The 21,307-nt window shown below is 40.5% G+C and overlaps 1 non-coding gene across 1 annotated transcript; it reads left to right on the top strand.

The window, feature by feature from the left end:
• Positions 1-439: 439 nt before the first annotated feature.
• On the top strand, positions 440-558 carry LOC145389494 (5S ribosomal RNA). Its single transcript, XR_013895471.1, has one exon. It is a non-coding gene; the product is annotated as a 5S ribosomal RNA (ribosomal RNA).
• The last annotated feature ends 20,749 nt before the right edge of the window (positions 559-21,307 follow it).

Here is a 21,307-nt window from a genome sequence, read left to right as displayed (position 1 = left end):
CAACTTGTAAGAAGGACGCGCAAATGAAGCCATAGGGGACAAAGAGTTGACAATCCTGCTCTGAACAACAGAAAGGACGACTTACTCTACTATAACGGTAGAAGGGGGGGACTGAGGCAGAACACGCTCGTGATCAAACATGCAGCATACTGTGTGTTAAAATTACACAAAGGATGATGAAATCATAGGCTATGTAACATAATAATAATAATAATAATAATAATAATAACAGACCCTACTCAGTCCGAAAACTTAACCTCTTTATCATTCCTGTGCTAGCCATCCACTCATCCTATCTGACGATTTTACAAGTGGACAATATGCAGTTTTGGAATTTTAGCACCATTAACTATAGTATAGTCCCTAAGGATCACAAAGAACCCCCATTGCTCCATTCTGAAATTGATAATTTCAGAGATAATGAATTTAATTTAAAATGGCCAACGGCCATACCACGTTGAGTACACCGCTTCCCGTCCGATCAGCGAAGTTAAGCAACGTTGGGTCTGGTTAGTACTTGGATGGGTGACCGCCTGGGAACACCAGATGCTGTTGGCATCCCTACGTGTCAAGTGGGGTTGGTGGAGGATTAGTGCCCCTTCCTGTAAAACAATTGACTCTAAGCCATTGGCCACCCCGTCTGGGATACATGGCGTCTGGCAATGGATGGATGGATGGATCTTCACTTGGCCACTCCGGGTAAAAAATGCGTGCGTTAGTACGTTTGTTTCTCTTCCCTTCGACAGCGCATGCGTCTCGTAGGTTTGTATCACCCACTCATATGCCTACTTTAGGTCACGTGATGGAATTTGGCCAATGATTTTAAATCGCGCTTTTTTATTCAATGTGGATGGAAAATTCAAATCCTCGCTATGGCCTCTGAAGAAGAAAGACGTGCTGTGTGTCCCTGGTGTGATATTGATTATTTACGAGTGATAAAGCATTTCCACTCGAAATCTGAGGAGGACACGGTGTATTACCTTCGGAAGTTTATTGCCCAGACTGTCAGGAACCTTGTAAATTTAGAAAAGACAGACATCAGTCGTACTGTGGTTGGTACAAAAAGTACGCAAAAACCAAGAAACGGGTACAGTGTAGTTTTTGTGTTTCTAACTGCAAAGGAACTTTTCTGGACAACACACACCTTCTGGCTTGGCAAATTATATTGTTCATAAACCACTGGATTCAAAGGTTCTGGAACCACGACGTTATTGCTAGACGACCCTCGTCCTGGACAATGGTATCTCTAGTGTAAGCACTCCCCTAGGATGGGTTAGGTATGTTGGGGTAGGTTTGGTTAGGTTTACTGTGTTGGGTGAGGTTATGTAACGTATTCCCCTGGGATAGGTTAGGTAGGTTGGGGTAGGTTTGGTTAGGTTTACTGTGTTTGGTGAGGTTATGTAACGTATTCCCCTGGGATAGGTTAGGTAGGTTGGGGTAGGTTTGGTTAGGTTTACTGTGTTGGGTGAGGTTATGTAACGTATTCCCCTAGGATGGGTTAGGTATGTTGGGGTAGGTTTGGTTAGGTTTACTGTGTTTGGTGAGGTTATGTAACGTATTCCCCTGGGATAGGTTAGGTAGGTTGGGGTAGGTTTGGTTAGGTTTACTGTGTTGGGTGAGGTTATGTAACGTATTCCCCTGGGATAGGTTAGGTAGGTTGGGGTAGGTTTGGTTAGGTTTACTGTGTTGGGTGAGGTTATGTAACGTATTCCCCTGGGATGGGTTAGGTAGGTTGGGGTAGGTTTGGTTAGGTTTACTGTGTTTGGTGAGGTTATGTAACGTATTCCCCTGGGATAGGTTAGGTAGGTTGGGGTAGGTTTGGTTAGGTTTACTGTGTTTGGTGAGGTTATGTAACGTATTCCCCTGGGATAGGTTAGGTATGTTGGGGTAGGTTTGGTTAGGTTTACTGTGTTGGGTGAGGTTATGTAACGTATTCCCCTGGGATAGGTTAGGTAGGTTGGGGTAGGTTTGGTTAGGTTTACTGTGTTTGGTGAGGTTATGTAACGTATTCCCCTAGGATAGGTTAGGTAGGTTGGGGTAGGTTTGGTTAGGTTTACTGTGTTTGGTGAGGTTATGTAACGCATTCCCCTAGGATAGGTTAGGTATGCTGGGTTATGTTTTGTTAGGTTTAGTGCATTTGGTGAGGTTTCGTCTGTTCCGTTACGTTAACCGGTGGTGCAATATATTTTTCTGGTGGATTTTGATGCGATCTGAGTTGTTTTTTTAATTCTTTTTTTTTTTTTCGGAAAATGCTTAATTTCACCTACTTGTCCAATCAAAGTTCATGATTGGAAAAGAGGGTAATGAGGCATTTCCGACAAAAATGAAGGTCAAAAACATTCGAATCGCATCAAAAACTAGCAGAAAAATATATTGCACTACCTGGGGGGTGTATTGTCCACTTGTAAAAATTTACTAAGACGTGAGAGAAAGTGGCCTATCAACCTGCAATATTGCAGAGGAACTTGGCATTCACCGCACCACTGTATATCGCTGGCTCGAGAGGTGGGAGGCGGAAGGCAACCTGAGAGATCACCCTAAACCTGGACGGGTGAGAAAAACCACGGCTGAAGAGGATCAGCGTATGAGAGTATACATTTTGATACCCATCCATATATACCCATCCATCCATATATATATATATATATATATATATATATATATATATATATATATATATATATATATATATATACATCCATCCATCCATCATCCAATCCTACATTGCCTCATGAGGAGCGTAGGAGCCCGGGGCTAAGCAGTTGATCCCGACATTTAAGATGAGAGTGACCAGCCTCACTCATCCCTGAGTGGCATTACATGAGCAATCAACCCCAACCAACCCTTGGATATAAACCTTCACAGGCTCAATCCGATTGGAGCGCAATAATTACTCACTAAACCACCAGGCGCCAAAATTTGGTTATATGGTTACCACCCAGCATAGTAAATGGAAACCATTTGGCTTGTCACTCAGTGTAGAGTCACCCACAGGCAGAAGGAAGAGGAAAGAATGAAGGAAAGAAAGACAAGAGGGAGTGTAAAGTTACCCGTAGGCAGAAGGACAAGGAAAAAATAAAGTAAAAGAAGACAGCAGAGGATGGAAAGAAAGAAGGATGGAGGAGAGGAAAGGGCAGACACCCGACAGCAGCACTACATCAAGTGAGTGGATGGTGAGCGCCCCCACCTACCACAATATATATAAATCTATCTATCTACCTATCTATCTATCTATCTATATACATATATATATATATATATATATATATATATATATATATATATATATATATAATTTATTTATTTATATTACAAGTGTCAACACACGAAATAAAAACCAAAACATGTCTTTATACATTATATAACATGTCTTCTAGGTATGATGAGAACATTTACCAGGTAGCTCGCAGCGGTCATGTGACTTGCAACGTGTGGGGATGAATTTTCCTGTAGGGGGTTGGACAGGTCACACAGACAGAGGATAGGTTCAATCCAGGTAAGTATTCGGAGATCCTTGAGGAAGTGATGATGCCCCCTGTCCGCTCCTACGCCTTCCCATATCCAGAGACCATTATCTTCACACAGGATAACAGCCCTGTTCACACAGCTAGGGTAGTGAAACGGTGGTTTGACGAACAGCGCCACGTTGATCTACTCTGGCCTAGCAACAGCCCTGACCTGAACCCTATAGAAAACGTGCGGGCTAACATTGTGAATACGTGGGAGCCAGCACAGGAAAGAACACCAGAGCAACTCATGCAACACATCACATCGGAGTGGCTAGTCTTGACAGGGTAACAGACTCTCATTCACAACCACGTGGCTTCCGTCCCAGAGCGCCTCCACAGTGTAATCGTGAAGACTGGTGGTTGGACAAAGTACTGAACTGTCCAGTAATATTGCTTCTTGTAACACTTCCTTGTCATGCCTTTTATGGAGCACATTTAATAACTCTCATGCGTGTTGATATTTCTGTTTCCCTACTAATGTTAGTAAAACTTAAATGTATTTATTTACAGTGGGATAATATGTTGAGGGTGGAAATATAAAACTTGTGTATTAAAGGTATGAAGAGAATGTGTATAAATAAAAATAAATGTAAACCAGTGGTTTGATTTTTGAGCGCGTGGCTACACAGTGAATTACGAGAACGTTTTGGAGCCCCGATACACACTTCCCTGTGATTAATAATATCTTAGAGTATCACTGATCAAAGGAAAATACTGTATTAACCTTCACTGTTCCTAAAGAACATGTAGGTATATTACTCATTATCAACATTTATACATCTTGGTGAACGTGTTAGTGTCTGATATAGCTCTCAGATATTCTCGGTCACAGTATTACTAAGCACAAACTCCTATCTGACGATATCAGTTTAGCTAGCCTCGTATAATTAACAGTACGCAGCATATATGTCTCGCTATAATGTTAGGTTAAATGCCGAAAATTTCCGTCGTCTCTATTTCGTCTTTCACAGTTTTCTTACCTAGATATTCCCACCCTCCTTTTCATAAAATAGTTACTGTATCTTGAACTACATAGAAATAAGTGATGATTGACAAAAATAAAATAAAATAAAACAACACTGATGCCCGGCAGCAATACATATAGGTGCAATGACAGGCATGAGGATATATATAATTGTTAAAGGTATCCCTCCTTTCAACACCATAGTGAGATGAGAAGGGAGGAAGGATTCATGGGAACAACGTGTGGTGAGAAGAGGTATGCCGAGCATGGCTTTTAGGCCCCTCCTATTCGACTGGAGCAATCTCCTCATAGTAGATATCCTATGAAATTAAAGCAAACAACACTGAATCATATCGAAATCCAAACGTTTAATAGGTGTTTATAGTTTCTACACGAACATCACAACATGCAAGGTGGTCAGGTTATATCTGTTGTCGAACTGATGGTGATGCGGCGAGGTGCACTGACATGGGGAAATGGAGGAAGAGTGAATGGCTGCGGGTTTAGGGTAGCGAGTTTGATCCCTGGTTGACCTACTAGAGCATTGCAGCCTACCTAACCTGTTTTATATATTCCAAATACGTTTGGATAGTTGGCCATAATATACACAAACAGTACATCCGTTTATGTAGACAATGGACCTAGCGTATATATATCGATAAAAGTGTTTAAATGCAGAATGACTGCAATGACTGCGCTGGGGGTAATTTACCCGGGGTTGAGACCCCTACTCAAGGGTGGAGCACTACAAGTAGCGTGCTGCCAGATTCATAGTGTGGACACTCGCTGCTGTCAGTATCACTTTGCAATGAAGTAGTTAAACTGCATCAAGTATTCGGTTATGAATCATGATACTAGGGGGAATAGTTAAGGTAGGTCCTTTAGCTGAGCAGGCAATTATTCTCTATTATTTAAATTTAACTTTCTGTAACCAAAATGAAGTAATTATAAATGACATCGTACTGAGAGAATATTATAAGACTTGCATAAACAATTTACAAAATATGCATTGCTAGTGATGTTGAACTGGAATGGCCAATCTTATATCACTTATATATTACACTAATTTTCAGAGCGTGTGTAATTACCTAACATCTCATATTAGCCCACTTCGTAAGGAAACTTTGCATCTCGATAGATACCGACACCAATTAGACAATGTGCCTCGGACAGGTTCCGCTGCTTCAAAGGTCAAAATCATTCGAAACTAACCCCTGAAACACCTTTCTCAATGCTAACACAATACCATACGTTAATTGGTACTCATTGCTACGTGTTATTCTTACTATAAATGTAATTACAGCTTGCTTATTTAGTACACAGACATCATCTGTATACATTACTTCTTGCCACATAGTTAATATTCAGTAATAAATAAGGGGCAAAACATTTGTTCCGATACTGAACGCTTCAGCCAATCACGTGCATCCTTAGAAAGGTTGTGGATTCTGAGTGATCCATTGAAAAAATACGAGTGTTTACTACGGAGCAGCTGCCATATATCGCCACACACCAGCATATTTGGTTGCACTTTCTTCTTGGCCAACTGTACATGACAAGAACATATACAAATAGTCTACGTCCCTGGAGCGAAGGCGTTAATAGTGTTGAGAGAGAGAGAGAGAGAGAGAGAGAGGGGACGTTACTGGTGTATTAAATGTAAGCAGTCAGCATCATATAGTCATTACAACTAGCCTCACATACTCGTATGCCCTGGTACCTCACAGACTTAAACACACTCTCCCCTTCAACTCGATGACTTATTCCAGATTATATTATTGTTGTCTCCACACGATTTTATTCAACTTGGGATGGATGTGTAGCAGTGAAGGGGTTTATTAAGGCTGTATCTGTCCACTGGAAATTGAAAAGTCTCCCATGAACTGAAAAAATTCGTCTAAAGATAGCAAGACGACTAAGAAAATGTAATGGGATTCAAGGCAATACCACGAGATGGCATCAGTTATCGACCACTTGTGGTGCTGGAGAGGGACGCCTTCATGTGGTAGCACTGATGTGGCTCCACTGCCTGATTATACAAACATCTCTAAACACCTCTCATTCTCCGAAAAAGGAGGATTTGCAGGATGAAGGAAAATTCAGCCTGCATTCCATATGGTTCAAGTTTCATATAAACCTGGGACAACAGTTGCTGCTATTACTACTACTCTCTTTGGCAGTCCCCAAATCCACAGGCATGGTAAGGTCCCGAGGCCAGGCCACAATCATGTATGTCCCAGGAAACCACCTACGTCCTTGTCAGCGTTCCACAGATGGAAAAACTTATGACCTCCTCTTGCATCCGAACCATGGCGAGCTGTTATATGACCTTTTACAATTGAAGATGACTCAAATAACAGTAGTCTTAATTCGTGTTATGGAATAGACTAATAATTCAACGGACATCATTAAGACACATACTAGACCAAACTAATTTCATAAAATATATGTTTAGAATGCGTACTGAGAGAAAATTTTAATATTTATAAAATTGTGCGTACTCAGCAACAATAAAATGAATAACACGTCATCTTATTGAAGAGGTTAAATTTAAAGCATTTTAACCCCTTCACTCCAATGACGTATATATATATTTATTCTTGCTAAATACCAGACGGTTTTATTCAGCTTAAGGGAGATATTTGGAATTAAGGGGTTAATGGAGGCCATGTCTGACGTATCCATTTCGTTAAGTCTCTCCTAAGATGAATGAAACCGTCTGGAAATATATTTGTAATCCCATTCATTCTGAACCATTTGGAGCGTAGGAGCCCGGGACTAAGCTGCTCAGTCCTGCTATTAAGGGTGGATGACCAGTACTTTGTCTCTGAGTGGCATCATGTGAGGAATAAACCCCAACCAACCCTCGGATGTAAACCCTTATTGCCGCATCCGTCCGGTTAGAGCGTCTTAGCCCACAACACCACCCAGTGTAATAAACTGCTTCCTGGGTTACAGGAATCCATCTGACTTGTCACTCAGTGAGGAGTCAATATCACTGTAGGCAACATCGAGTGAGTGGATGGTTTGCACAAGGAATAAATGAAATGGGTACTGAAGTGAAGGGTGTTTATTATTATTATTATTATTATTATTATTATTATTATTACGTACCCTGCCCTAGGGTGGGAAAGGAGGTCCGGATGATGATGATGATGATGATTATTATTAATATAATTATTATTATTATTATTACTATTATTAAATCAGGTTTGTAGCATCTTGGCTGGTGATCTTCGTGGCACAGGACACATCTTAGCATCTCTCTCAGTTATTTATTTCGCGTATCACATGTCTTCATATTCTGGCAGGTCACTGAGGGCAACCGTGTCCATACAATAAATACATAAATACCAAGAAACCTAATATCAAGGCGCAATAAATCACAAAGTTAAACGTATACATTTTATAAACTCAAGTCCAAAATTCCTGGTAAGGACGCAGACAAATTAATATATTATATAGTTTGCAATAATTATATCGCAGGTAATGCCAGTGGGGCAAGTATATTTTTTTAAACAAATTATTAGGCGCAATTGTTTCCAACTCTTTTTGGGACGCGAGGTAGAGGTTTTACTGAGCAAATTGATCTTGTTCATCTAAACTGTAAATATATATATCATGGAAAGTAATGTCAATGGGTAACGTACATGATTCCGGAAGGATGAAATGTTAGTCGCGTCCACACGTGCTCTCGAACATACTGTATGTTGGCAACACTGCTTGCAACATGTCTGGGTACATGTATGCAGCAGTATTTGGACAGATGTATGCAAACTTGTTTCAATGCAACCTTGAACACTGGCAGCAGATGCGATGTGTCAATACCAGGCAGCTGAGACTTCATCATGATGTTGCCAACATGATCTGGACGCTGCTGTTGCCAACATGTTTGCAGCGTGTTCGTTACTGTGTTGCATACATGTTGCCAGCACTTGTTCCAGCACACGAGTGGACGCGCATTAATACAGCAATGTCAGTGCGGATTACAGTACAGGCCCAAGAGGCGTTGTATAAAGGGACACTATAAAACAAATAAATCCTCTAACAGAACAATATCTTTCTGTGAGGTTGTTATTAATATGTACATCAAATTGCCGTAATTTAGTTCTAATCATGTGGGTAAATGAAGGTGGTGTTGTAAGGTGAACCAAATGGTGTGGCGTAGCGGCAGGAACAATGAAATATAAAAATGAACAGGTTGAAGAGGTTTGTGGCTGATCAGAGGCGCTAAGAAGAAGGCTTAGGATTAAACGCCGTATATTAATTGGCATAGGAGGCTTTCTAATGCCTCTTCCTTGGCGATTTATTTTGCATACCCGGTAATACACCATAACGTTGTCTTGTAAGTTATTTATATCGTTTTGTCATCGGCATACTTTCCACCAGTAACATACAATACCGAGAGGCAATGTGCAGAAGGAATCTCTATGGAAGAGATGTTACGAAATATCCCAAGCCACTTGCAGTGCCACGCTAAATGACTTTTATCTCTTTAGGTCAGACCTTTTGTAGCCAAGAGTGTGCAACATCTCTCTCTCTCTCTCTCTCTCTCTCTCTCTCTCTCTCTCTCTCTCTCTCTCTCCGCTTCATTTATAGTACGTACAGGATTCATTAATACCCCTGTCACCGTAGCCATTAAGCATCTCATAATAGGCACAACTCTAGTACTGTGCTACAACTATCGCCAGGTACTTACATTCATCCTAAGTGTTTTAATAGTGTCACCATTAACTTTCTTATGGTCGGAACGTTACTAGTCTTTCCACCATATGCAGACGGTTTTATTCAGGTTACAGTGTTCACAGAAAGCTGAGCTTGGTTTGCACGTCTTTCATAAGAAGCTTATTTTACCTGCGCTTAGTTTAACCCATTAGGGAGTTATTGCTTTCCTCAGCGAATTTGAGTCGTCTTGCTGTAGGCTATTCGGAGTAAAATATGTCACTCAAACCTCTTCGTCCATGGAGTTTATCGAAAGAGAAGGTACCCATTTTAAAATTCACCATGTAGGCAGTGCCCTCTAAAAGGTACGGTAAATATCTTAACTAGAGTGACGTATTTAATAATCATTCTTGGCAGCCTAGACGAGGCTTTTCTGAAGCTATTGCAAATTTTGTTACAAGAATGAGCGAGTCTAGAACCACATGGGTTGGACGTGCCAAGGGCTAAACATGTAGCATCTACAGGGGATTTATTAGTCTTGTTTTCTTTCTTTCTTTCTTTTTTTTTCTTAGCTACAGTCTGGTTTATTTTTTTCCTCTGTATATATCAGATATACAGATCGTACCCTGCCTGCTCCAGATAACCTGATATGTACTGTTAATCTGTCTATTGCCTCACGCCTTAATCCTTTATACGGGATGGCCACAAACAAATCGCCTCCAAGTCACCATCCCCCGCTATTTCACTGTCCTGCTCCCAATTCACACCCCACTCTCTCATATACCTCTCCACTCCATCCCTCCATCTCATCCTTGGCCTTCCCCTCCCTCTCTCCCCCTCCACCTCACACACATGCACTCTCCTTGTCGGTCTCTCACTCTTCATCCTCTCCACATGGCCAAACAACCTCAGTGTGTTTCTCCTAATGCTTCCTATCACATCCACATCCACACCACAACGCTCCTTCACAATCTCATTTGTCAGTCTGTCTCTCCATGTGACTCCACAGACTTCCCTCAAATAACTCATTTCCACTGCTCTCACTCTTGATTTGTGTCCCTCCAACAATATCCAAGCTTCACTTCCATACGTCAGTGTTGGTATCACAATACTGTCATATAATTTTTTCACTTCCATGCTCACTTCCCTGTTTCTTATCACTGCCTTCAAGGAACCAGCAACCTTTCTTCCCTGCTGTACCCTTTCAAGCACTTCACCCTCCAAACTTCCATACCTACTCATCACACTACACAAGTACTTAAACTTACTCACATTTTCCATTTCCTCATCATCCAACCTCACTGTACATTCACTGACTTCACCTCTCTCAAAGACCATCACTTTACTCTTCCCTACATTCACCTTTAGATTCCGTTTCTTACGCACTCTCCCAAACTCATCCACCAAGCCTTGCAGCTCCCCTTCGTCTTCACTCAACAACACAGTATCATCTGCAAACAACAGTACAGGGAGTTTCCAAACACTTTCTTCTCTCACCAGGGCCTCTCCAACATCCACTACCCTACCTTGTACCTCATTTATTACCCCATCCATGTACAGACTGAACAACCATGGAGACATGACACATCCCCGTTTCAACCCAACCTTCAAATAGAAAAACTCACTCAATTCACTATCCACACTCACTGCAGCCTTAGCACCATCATACATACTCTTTACAGCATTCAACAACTTCCCATCTACTCCATATATTCTTAATACTTTCCACAATCCTTGTCTACCAACCCTGTCATATGCTTTCTCCAAATCCATGAAAGCCGCATACAAATTCTTTCTCTTCTCAAGACACTTTTCCACTAAAGATCTAAGAATGAATATCTGATCTACACAACCTCTTCCCTTCCTAAAGCTTCCATGTTCTTCTCCAACTAATTCTTCTGTTCTTTCCCTAACTCTGTCAATAAGTATCCTACCATACACTTTTCCTATTACACTAAGAAGGCAAATGCCCCTATGATTACCACACACTTCTTTTTCCTCTTTCCCTTTGTACAAGGGAATAATTATACCTGATTTCCAATCATCCGGGACTTTACCTCCCTCCCAGACCAATCTGCACATCCATTCTACTACTATCTCTCCCCCATGCTTCAGCATTTCACCACACACTCCATCAATTCCTGGGGCTTTCCCCATTTTGACTTTCTTCAATGCTTCCACAACTTCTATCCTACTGATTCCTTCCTGTCTTCTCACCTCCCTCCTTCTCCCAGTCATTCCCCAGCCACTTATACTCACATTACTTTCAATGTCTATGTTTAACAATTCATTAAAGTGTTCTCATCATCTGCTCACTTTTTCTCCCTTCTCCACTAGTAATCTACCATTTTTATCTTTCACTCCCCAACTAACTTCATTGCCACCCTGTCTGACTCTCTTTACCTCTTTCCAGAACACACACAACTTGTAAATTACTGAATTTTAATTACCAGGCTAACACATTCACGGTCATGTCTTCTGTGTTATTTTACTCCAGCTTCCACCAGACTGATATAATTTCGTGAATGTGAGTCAAAGTGGGTTTTGTTGGACTGACGTTGTTTGTCGGTGAGAAAGTGTCATCAAATTAATTGACAAACATGTGATGTGAATGACAACTGCTCTTTATCCACCGTAGTTCCATGATGTATGTGGTATTTCAGCCTTACTAAGTCCTACGGACTGTGCTCCTTTTTGAGGTGAGTTTTTTTTTTTTAGTTTTTTTTTGTTTTTTTTTGTTTAACTGGGTGGTTAGATATCGCAGTTGCTAGAGCCATTTTATTCTACCTTGCATAATATTGCCACATCTGCATCGCCAGTGTGCTCTTGCAACATTATAACACTAGAATATTAGGTTAGTCATGATGAGGCGATATTGTAAGGATTTAGAGCCGCAGCATCATCTTTTGCCACTGAGCAACATGAATTAAGCTGAAAAGAACGACAATCTGGGTCAGGTTAAGGTGAAAACATATAACTCCTTCAGTACGAAGCTTCTTCCTTCAGATGAATAAAAGTGTCTGTGGGTAGCAATACTGAAGGAATTAATCTTACACTCTGTCGTGAAGACAATCACAACAAGGCGAACAGGCAATAAAATCAGGAGGCCTGTGTTTGACAATTACATATCGAGTCTTGAAATGATGAGGCTTTGTGAAATTTGGAATTAGTACATAATAATTTGAAATGGTATTACAAGAACAGAGCCCTTGAATCAAGTGATGATTTTTTATTTGTTTATTCTTGCCACCTCCACATGATTGTATTCAGACTGAGATTTATTTTTAACTGGCAAAGGAATAGGTATAGCCTTCAATATCCCCTTCAAAACGGGAGGTGTTTTTTAAACTGAATATAAACGTTTGGAGGCAGCAACGATAGAGTGAAAAGACGTCTATGGTTGAGGGGACTAACACATTCAGCTTGGGATGACGTCTTTTGCATGTCATTTCTGCCATCTCCTGACTGTTTTATTCTGATTAGAACAGGCATTGTTTGCTCGAGGGTGTTAGATAGCGCAGGAACAGCTTCAGCACGTGGGGCCTTTCCTAAGTTGAACACAATCGTCTGATCGCCGAATGAACAAGATAATAAGGACATACTCCGGATTCAAGAAGGTACGAGAAACATTGCGACAGGAAGATAATATGCGGAATGGAGGAATAATCAGACATTACTACTGGCCAGGAGAAGATAAATGCATAAATTACTGTCTATTGGCTGCACGAGGGTCATTCAAGTATAGAACAGAACTTTTATTTTTTTTATTTTTTTTTAGGAAAGCAATCTTCCTTCGCAACACGATCGGCAACTGTCAGTGTTACATGCAGCCAGCTTTACTGCTGGCTGAACTGGACAAGGGGCAAACAAAGTGCGTCCACCAGTCTGAGCGGCCGAAAATAGCCAGGAGTTTCCATGTACCATTTTCTTGGTAAAAATAGTTATAGCTATTGACTGTACAGGCCTTAAGTGGACATAACCCTGTGTGTAATATCTTCAATAATGTACTACTAGCCAGGTTCCAGTACACTGATGTATGACGCTCTCGTATATGTGGCAGCCACGGAACGTTGGAATCGCTTACGGTATACTGTACAAAGGCCTCATATTACAGACAAAAATACAGGTGATCCCACGACGTCGGTGTGTAGTTTACTCTTGCTGGCAATTGGCAGTTGTCTTCACTTTAGAACCGACTTTTGGATCCATTATTTAGTGGGTAGATATAGTTCTCGTTTATGTCTACAGTACACAAAGTCTCCCCTAAACCGTGCCACATCGTCTGTTCGATACCCCCTCCCCCAAAAAAAAAAAAAAAAAAAAAAAAAAATAGTGCTTGCTTACAAAACTTTGTGAGACAAAATGTTTCCTGATAACATTATTTTTGTTACCTTCACCAACGAAGATGGAGGAAGTTATTTATTCATCTGTGTCTGTCTGTCTGTTGGTCCAGACGATATCTTGAAAAGTTCTCAGTGAACTTCAATGAAATCTTGCGGTAGGGCGGGCGATGAGTCAAGGAAAAAGGATTAAGTTTGGGGGTGGATTCGGATCCGGAGTATCCCGCACAATATCTCCAAAAGTTCTTAATGAATTTCAATGAAATTTTGCGGAAGGGTGGGCCATTGGCCAAAAAAGAATATATTCAATTTTGGGGAGGATCCGGATCCAATGTCCACGGATCCGGATCCTTTTTAACAGCAATGGCATTGGTGGAGGTATTCCCTTTCTGAGTTGTTTCTAGTTTCCATACTGTTATTCTGACCACAATAACCAAATCTGACCAAAAAATAGAAAAAAAAGTACATAATATTACACATTATGACAGCTGACAATTACACGCTGTCGTGTTGCAATCGATCGACATTTTTTTTTTCTGACACTCCCTCGACTTACCCCAACCTAATGCTGGGTCAATATATGTTACCGTTCCCTTGAAAGAAGCGAACAAACGCACAGACACACATACATAGCTCGACTTCATGTTTTAGATATTTTGAGGGTTGGAAATAATATAACCGCATTGAGGAAAGATATATATATATATATATAAATATATATATATATATATATATATATATATATATATATATATATATATATGTGTGTGTGTGTGTGTGTGTGTGTGTGTGTGTGTGTGTATCTAGGGGCAGGATCCCACTGCTACCTGGCGTCCCCAGGTGGTGGATAGGGGAAGGCCTTGTAGATATACAAGGTACCGTCTTAGACGGAGCAGACCATGGGACCCCCTATAGATATATAGGGCTCCACCGAATATAACGAATAAGGTGGCAGAAAATTACATCTCACCAGAAACTATGTGGCAGGGAGGTGAGATTATTTGCCACAATCCTCCCAACCAAACATGAGTTCTGTTGCAAAGTACTTGACGGACGTTCCTGTTGGATCATCGTCTACTAAAGGTCCAACCGCACTACCTCCTGTGCTTACGGGCAGTGTGCCAGACTGGGATATTAAACACTCTTAAATCAATGAAGATCTATGCATACAATGTAAGAAGCCTCGCTGAAGATTACAAGCTTGATAACTTAATGGCTGAACTGGAAAACATTAGTTGGGCTATTGTAGGTCTGAGTGAGACCCACAGAAAAGAAGAAAAAGTAATTCAGCTCAGTGACAGTGGCCACCCATTTTACTACAGAGGAAGGGAAAATGAAAGAGTTAGTGGTGTTGGATTTCCAATTAACAGAAATCTTGCAGACAACATTGTTAAATTCAGTAGTGTACCTGACAAAGCAGCAGTGGTTGTAATCAGACTGTGCAAAAAATATACCCTGAAAATAATACAAGTATATGCACCAACTTCTCAGAGCTCAGATGAAGAAATTGAAACATTGTATGATGACATCTCCCAGATTATGGAAGAGGAAAAGACCACCTATACTATATTCATTGAAGACTTCAATGCAAAAGTTGGAAAATCAAAAAATGGAGAAGCATGTATGGGAAAATTTGGAGTGGGAGAAAGGAACGAAAGAAGAGAAATGTTGGTAAATTTTGCAGAAATGTTTAACATGAGAATAATGAACACATTCTTTCACAAAAGAATAGGGAGAAAGTGGACCTGGAGAAGCCCAAATGGAGAAACAAAGAATGAAATCGACTTCATTATAGCAGATAAGAATTACACGATCACAAATGTCCCAGTTATCAACAAAGTAAATATCGGAAGTGACCATAGAATGGTGGGTTGCACAGCAAGATTCAATTTCAAAAGTGAAAGAAATAAAATGATTAAAGATAAAAAGATATGCTCAATAAAAGTAAACGAAAACAAAGCAGCCTTTCAGTTGGAAATAAGGAACAGATTTCAAGCTCTCAGTAATGCTGAATGTGACACTGATGAGCTGAATGACAGACTAACAAAAGTGCTAAAAGAATCAGCGGAGGTAGTAGGGAAGCCTAATACAATCGAGGCTGAGAAGTATTCAGAAAAAATACTCGAACTCATGAAAAAAAGAAATGAAATGAAAGTAATAAGAAAGAAAGACGAAATGGAACGAGCGGAATTAAATAAGCTTATCAACAAAAGACAAAGAGAAGAAAAAAGACAGAGAAACATGGATCAGATCAAAGAAATCATCAAAAATGGAAAAAAGTCTGAAACAGATCCGAAGTAAAATGGCACTAGGAAAGCAACAAATGACATCACTGAAAGAAAAAAACGGTGAAATCATTAAATGCAGAGATAAGATGATGAAGAGAGTAGAAGAATTTTACAAAGAACTGTATGCATCAAAGACAGTAGTACCAATAGCTAACTTTTCAGTTGACACAAGAGAAATACCTGAGGTAACACCAGACGAAGTAAATAATTCTCTCAAAAATATGAAAAGAGGGAAGGCTCTGGGAGAAGATGGGATAGTAGCAGATTTACTGTTGGATGCAGGAGTAGAAGAACAAAATAGGCTTGCCCACTTATTTACTCGATGTATAAAAATGAAGAAAATTCCCAAAACATGGTGTAATGCAACAGTTATTTTACTTTACAAAAAAGGTGACTCAAAAGACCTTAGTAACTATCGACCCATTAGCTTGCTATCAGTCATTTACAAACTCTTCACTAAAGTCCTTACAAACAGAATAACTACAAATTTGGAGGAAAACCAACCTCGTGAACAAACAGGATTCCGAAGCGGGTATTCGACCACTGATCATCTACACACAATGAATCAGCTAATTGAGAAAACTACAGAACATAATAAACCACTGTGCTTAGGTTTTGTTGATTACGAAAAGGCTTTCGACTCAGTGGAGTATATAGCAATTGTAAATTCATTGCGAGAACAAGGAGTGAATAAGAACATTGTAAAACTGCTCGAAAACATATAAAGAGGGAACTGCTACAGTTAAATTACATAAGGTCTCAGAGAAAATTAAGATTGAGAAGGGCGTGCGTTAGGGAGATACAATTTCACCAAAGTTATTTACAGCATGCCTAGAAAGTATTTTCAGAAGGCTAGACTGGGAAAACAAAGAAGTGAACATAGATGGAGAGAAGCTAAACCATTTAAGATTTGCAGATGACATTGTCCTAATATCAGAAACAGCAGAGACATTGCAAGAAATGTTAAATGACCTGAACATAGAAAGTCTTAAAGTAGGGCTTAAGATGAACCGGAGTAAAACTAATGTTTAGTCCTCAAACGCCAAAGAGCGTCATAAGAATAAGTGGAGAAATTCTTGAAGAAGTCGAGGAGTACAATTACCTGGGACAAATACTAAAATTAACGAAAGCTCATGATAGCGAAATAAAAAGATGCATTACAATTGGATGGAAAGCTTTCGGTAAACAAAGCAACAATATGAAAAGTAGATTGCCAATTTGTATGAAACGAAAATTATATAACGAATGTATAATTCCAGCTATGACGTATGGTTGTGAGACTTGGAAACTGACAAAATCGATGGAAAATAAATTAATTCGTTCTCAGAGAGCAATGGAAAGGTCAATGTTGGGAATATCTTTAAGAGACAGGAAAAGATCAACTTGGGTGAGAGAGCAGAATACAAAGTCAATGATATTATAGTAGTTATAAAAGAACAGAAATGGAGGTGGGCAGGCCATGTAGCAAGAACAAGGGATAATCGATGGAGCAAGAGGTTGACTGACTGGACACCAAGAGATTGTAAACGTAGCAGAAAAAGGCCAGACAGAAGGTGGAGGGATGAGATAAACAAATTTGCAGGGAAAACGTGGCAAAGATTGGCTCAGTCAAGGAGGCCTTTGTTCAGCAATGGACTTGTAATGGCTGATATATATATATATATATATATATATATATATATATATATATATATATATATATATATATATATATATATATACTGTATATTAGGGTGGTCCTAATTTTCGATCTTGCGAATTTTTAGGACGATACCCCCTGAAATCCTTCCATATAACACGAAAACATGTCATGCAAAATATTTTTCAAAAATATTTATATTTAGAGGTCGCTCATCGGCCTTTTATGTTATTACGTATCGCCACATTCAGCTTGTCCCACATAGTTGTCACAGAAATGTCTTTCACACAATTTCGGTGTCTTGAAACTACTCAGTTCTGCATTGTACAAAGATTTAAATTCATAGCACCTAGGCAGATCACAGCTGCCTACTGTGAACCGGGCGTGGCAGTTAGATAAGTGTCGTTAGACCTCATGACTTGGTTATGCTGCTGATATTCGTGGTGACGATAATTTACTAGATTTCAATGACAATTTGGTATATAACAGTGTTTCACTTACTTGTTAAGTGCATGGAAATGTCACTGTTGTGTACTGATAGCATACAGTGACAATCTAATTGCATCCTTTAATTGCATGCTTTCTGCTTTTACAGGCAAACTTACATAATTTCTGATAACTGGTTGAACTGTGTTGATTCTGGACGAATATGGCTTCGACGAGTGGGAGCACTGATGCTAAAGCAAGGAACCTGTCTAGGACTCGGTCTGATGTCTACTTGCTCGACAAGTTGGAAGATGATATCAAAGGATCCAAACTGCCTTCAAACCGCCAAGCCCTAGGTTATCTTTTGCACCTCCACCTGAAGCAGACCAAGACAATTAAAACAGCAGTGACAGCTACAATTGAAAAAGTAGAACAGTTCTGGGAGCGTGCCCGTATTCCAGTTAGACAAACATGCAATTCCAATAAAAAATTGGGGAAGATTTTGCTTCAATGGCAATCTCTTAAGAAAAACAAGGGCAGGACAACACCAGCACAAGTCCAGGGTGAGCAATCATTTAAAGATACTTTGATGACCTTTTCGATACTGCACATGCTGAAGCCCTGACACTGATCACAGTATAAGAGGACAAGCAGTTTCTCATCAGTCAGCGTATGAAAGGTCGGCCGGGGACAAGACCCTAAATATCAAAAAAGCAAACAGCGCCACCGTGAGTATATGGAGCTCAAACGAAGAGAAAAGGCCGCCACTGCGCAGGCTCAAGAAATCGCTGAATTGGAGAGCAGCAGCAGCAGTACTTTGTCATCTGGGGCTGAGTCCAGTGGTAACTGCATGACTCCTGTAAATGAAGAATTAAATGTAAGTCTTCCTTCACCACCCAAACGTGGTTGGAAAGTTGTGCTGAGTCAAAATTTGTCGGCCACTCTGGATCGATATCAACTGTCTGATCGCGCTGCTCTGATGATTCTCGGAGAAACAGCAAAAGCTTTGGGTCATGATCTCAGTTCATTAATTCTGAACCGCAGCAGCATCAGGCGACAGTGACATAAATGGCGCAAAGAGACGGCGATGAGCATAATGAATGAGTTCGCTCCGGACGAAGTAATCATCGTACACTGGGATGGAAAGCTTCTTCCAGACCTCACCAACAATGAAAAAGTGGACCGACTTCCGATCATCATCTCGTCAAGTGGTAATTCTCAGCTATTAGAAGTTCCAAAATTAGAATCAGGGACTGGTTCGCAGCAAGCACAAGCCGTGGTCAGAGCATTGAAGCGGTGGGGAGTTGCAGAAAGGGTCCAAGGCATCTGCTTCAACACGACAAGCATAAACATGGGTCCCCACAAAGGAGCATGCATTATGGTGGAACAGCTACTGGACAGGGAACTCTTGTACCTCGCCTGCCGGCATCACATCTTAGAACTACTTGCAGGAACTGCTTTCAAGGCAGCCATGCATGTTGCACCGGCACCAGAAGTACTGCTCTTCAAGCGATTTCAAACTTTTTGGAGTTCAGTTGACCAGGATCACTTCCAAGACGCATCATTTGATGAAGTGGTCGCAGCTCAACTTGAAGATATCAAGGAGGAGGCCTGACCTTTGTTTTCACTACACTTCTACACAAGCAGCCTCGAGATGATTACCGTGAGCTACTCCAGCTGACTGCCATCTTCCTCGGTTCATCACCACCACGAGGTACTCATTTTCGTAAGCCCAGCGTGATGCATCAAGCACGATGGATGTCAAAGGTAATCTACACATTCAAAGTGTGGATGTTTCGTTCACAGTATACCTTGACCATCAGTGAAGAGCGTGGTCTCCGTGACCTGTGTGTGTTCTACACACGCTTCTATGTCAAGGCTTGGATAACAGCACCACTCACAGTGAGCACCTCACAGAACGACCTGCATCTGCTGCAGGCCTTAGTCGACTATGCCACCATCACCAATAAGATTTCCAGAGTAACAGCTCAGAAAATTGCCTCTCATCTGTGGTACCTGAATGAAGAGCTGGTGGGTCTTGCACTGTTTGATGATAACGTCAGTCAAGAAGTCAAGAAACAGATGGTGCAAGCTATGAATTTCAATGATGGTATGGAGGATCCTCCCAAGTGAGTGATCATTGCAACTTGTGAGGTTCATGGAAAGACTGTCACTGATTTCGCCACGAGGCAAAGAACCTCTTCAATAGACTGAATGTCGACGATGACTTTTTGAAGTTACCTGTTGACCAATGGTGCGACGATCGTACATACGGAAAGGCACTGGCATGTTTGCAAAAACTCGCAGTAACCAATGATCACGCTGAACGAGCAGTTGCACTTATCGAGGCCTTCTCCGGTCGTCTAACGAAGGATGAAGACCAGCTGCAATACATCCTACAGGTTGTGGCCGACCACAGACGCAGAGTTCCTCATGGAGTTAAGTGACGCCTGCAGCAATGAATGGTCAATGATTTGGTTGGCGACATATTGGTCATTTAATAATGTAGAAGCGACTGTATTGATAGGCGTTTACTGGTATTACAATTAAGTGTTCACCAAAAATCTATAACTTGCCTTGAAGCAATTCAGATTAGTTAAAAAATATATATACATATATTTTTCCAAAATTAACCGTTTGTGACAATCTGTGAGCTAATATCGCATCTGAAAAATTCATGAATGTCAGAAAATTTCAGATACAAAATCCTCTGAATATACACAGTTTGACTTCTATACAGTGATATTCAAGGGCAATGAGCAACCTCTAAAAATTGTCAAAAATATTACACATACAGTATTTTTAACCTGTTTAGAATGTTTTGAATGAGTATGGCATCAGAATTTTCGAAATCGAATCTTGGCCTTACTGTATATGGACCACCCTAATTATATATATATATATATATATATATATATATATATATATATATATATATATATATATATATATATATATATATATATTGAAAACTCGCAGGAAAATATAACCCCTTTAACACAATGAATTATTTCAGATTATATTATTGCCGTCTCCACACGATATTGTTCAACTTGGGAAGGATGTTAAGCAGCAGAGTTTATTAGACTGTATCTGTCCACTTGAAACTGAAGTATCCCCTGAGCTGCATAAAACCGTCTGCAGACGACGAAAATACATCATGGGATTCGTGAGGTTAACACGAGATGGCATCGGTTATTGGCCAATTGTGGTGCTGGAGAGGGACGCCTTCACGTGGTAGCACTGATATAACCAAGCGGCTGCATTGCCTGATTATACAAACATTCCTCAACTATCCTCCCTTTTCCCCGACATAAGGATGGTCTACAGGAGCAGGTCATTTTTAGTCTGCACTTCTGAGCCATCAAGTTTCAGATGAACCTGCGGCTTCAAACAATGCTATTACTGCTACCCTTTTGGCAGCCCCAAAGGCCCTAAGGCGTCGTAGGGTTACAAAAGTACTGTAGGTCCGTAGTCCA

Source organism: Coenobita brevimanus, chromosome 117 (genome assembly GCF_032717465.1).
Source record: "Coenobita brevimanus isolate Jiangsu-jjx chromosome 117, ASM3271746v2, whole genome shotgun sequence".
Taxonomy (NCBI): Eukaryota; Metazoa; Arthropoda; class Malacostraca; order Decapoda; family Coenobitidae; genus Coenobita; species Coenobita brevimanus.
The sequence above is the reverse complement of the archived record's forward strand: the minus strand, read 5'-3'. Positions and strand labels throughout refer to the sequence as shown.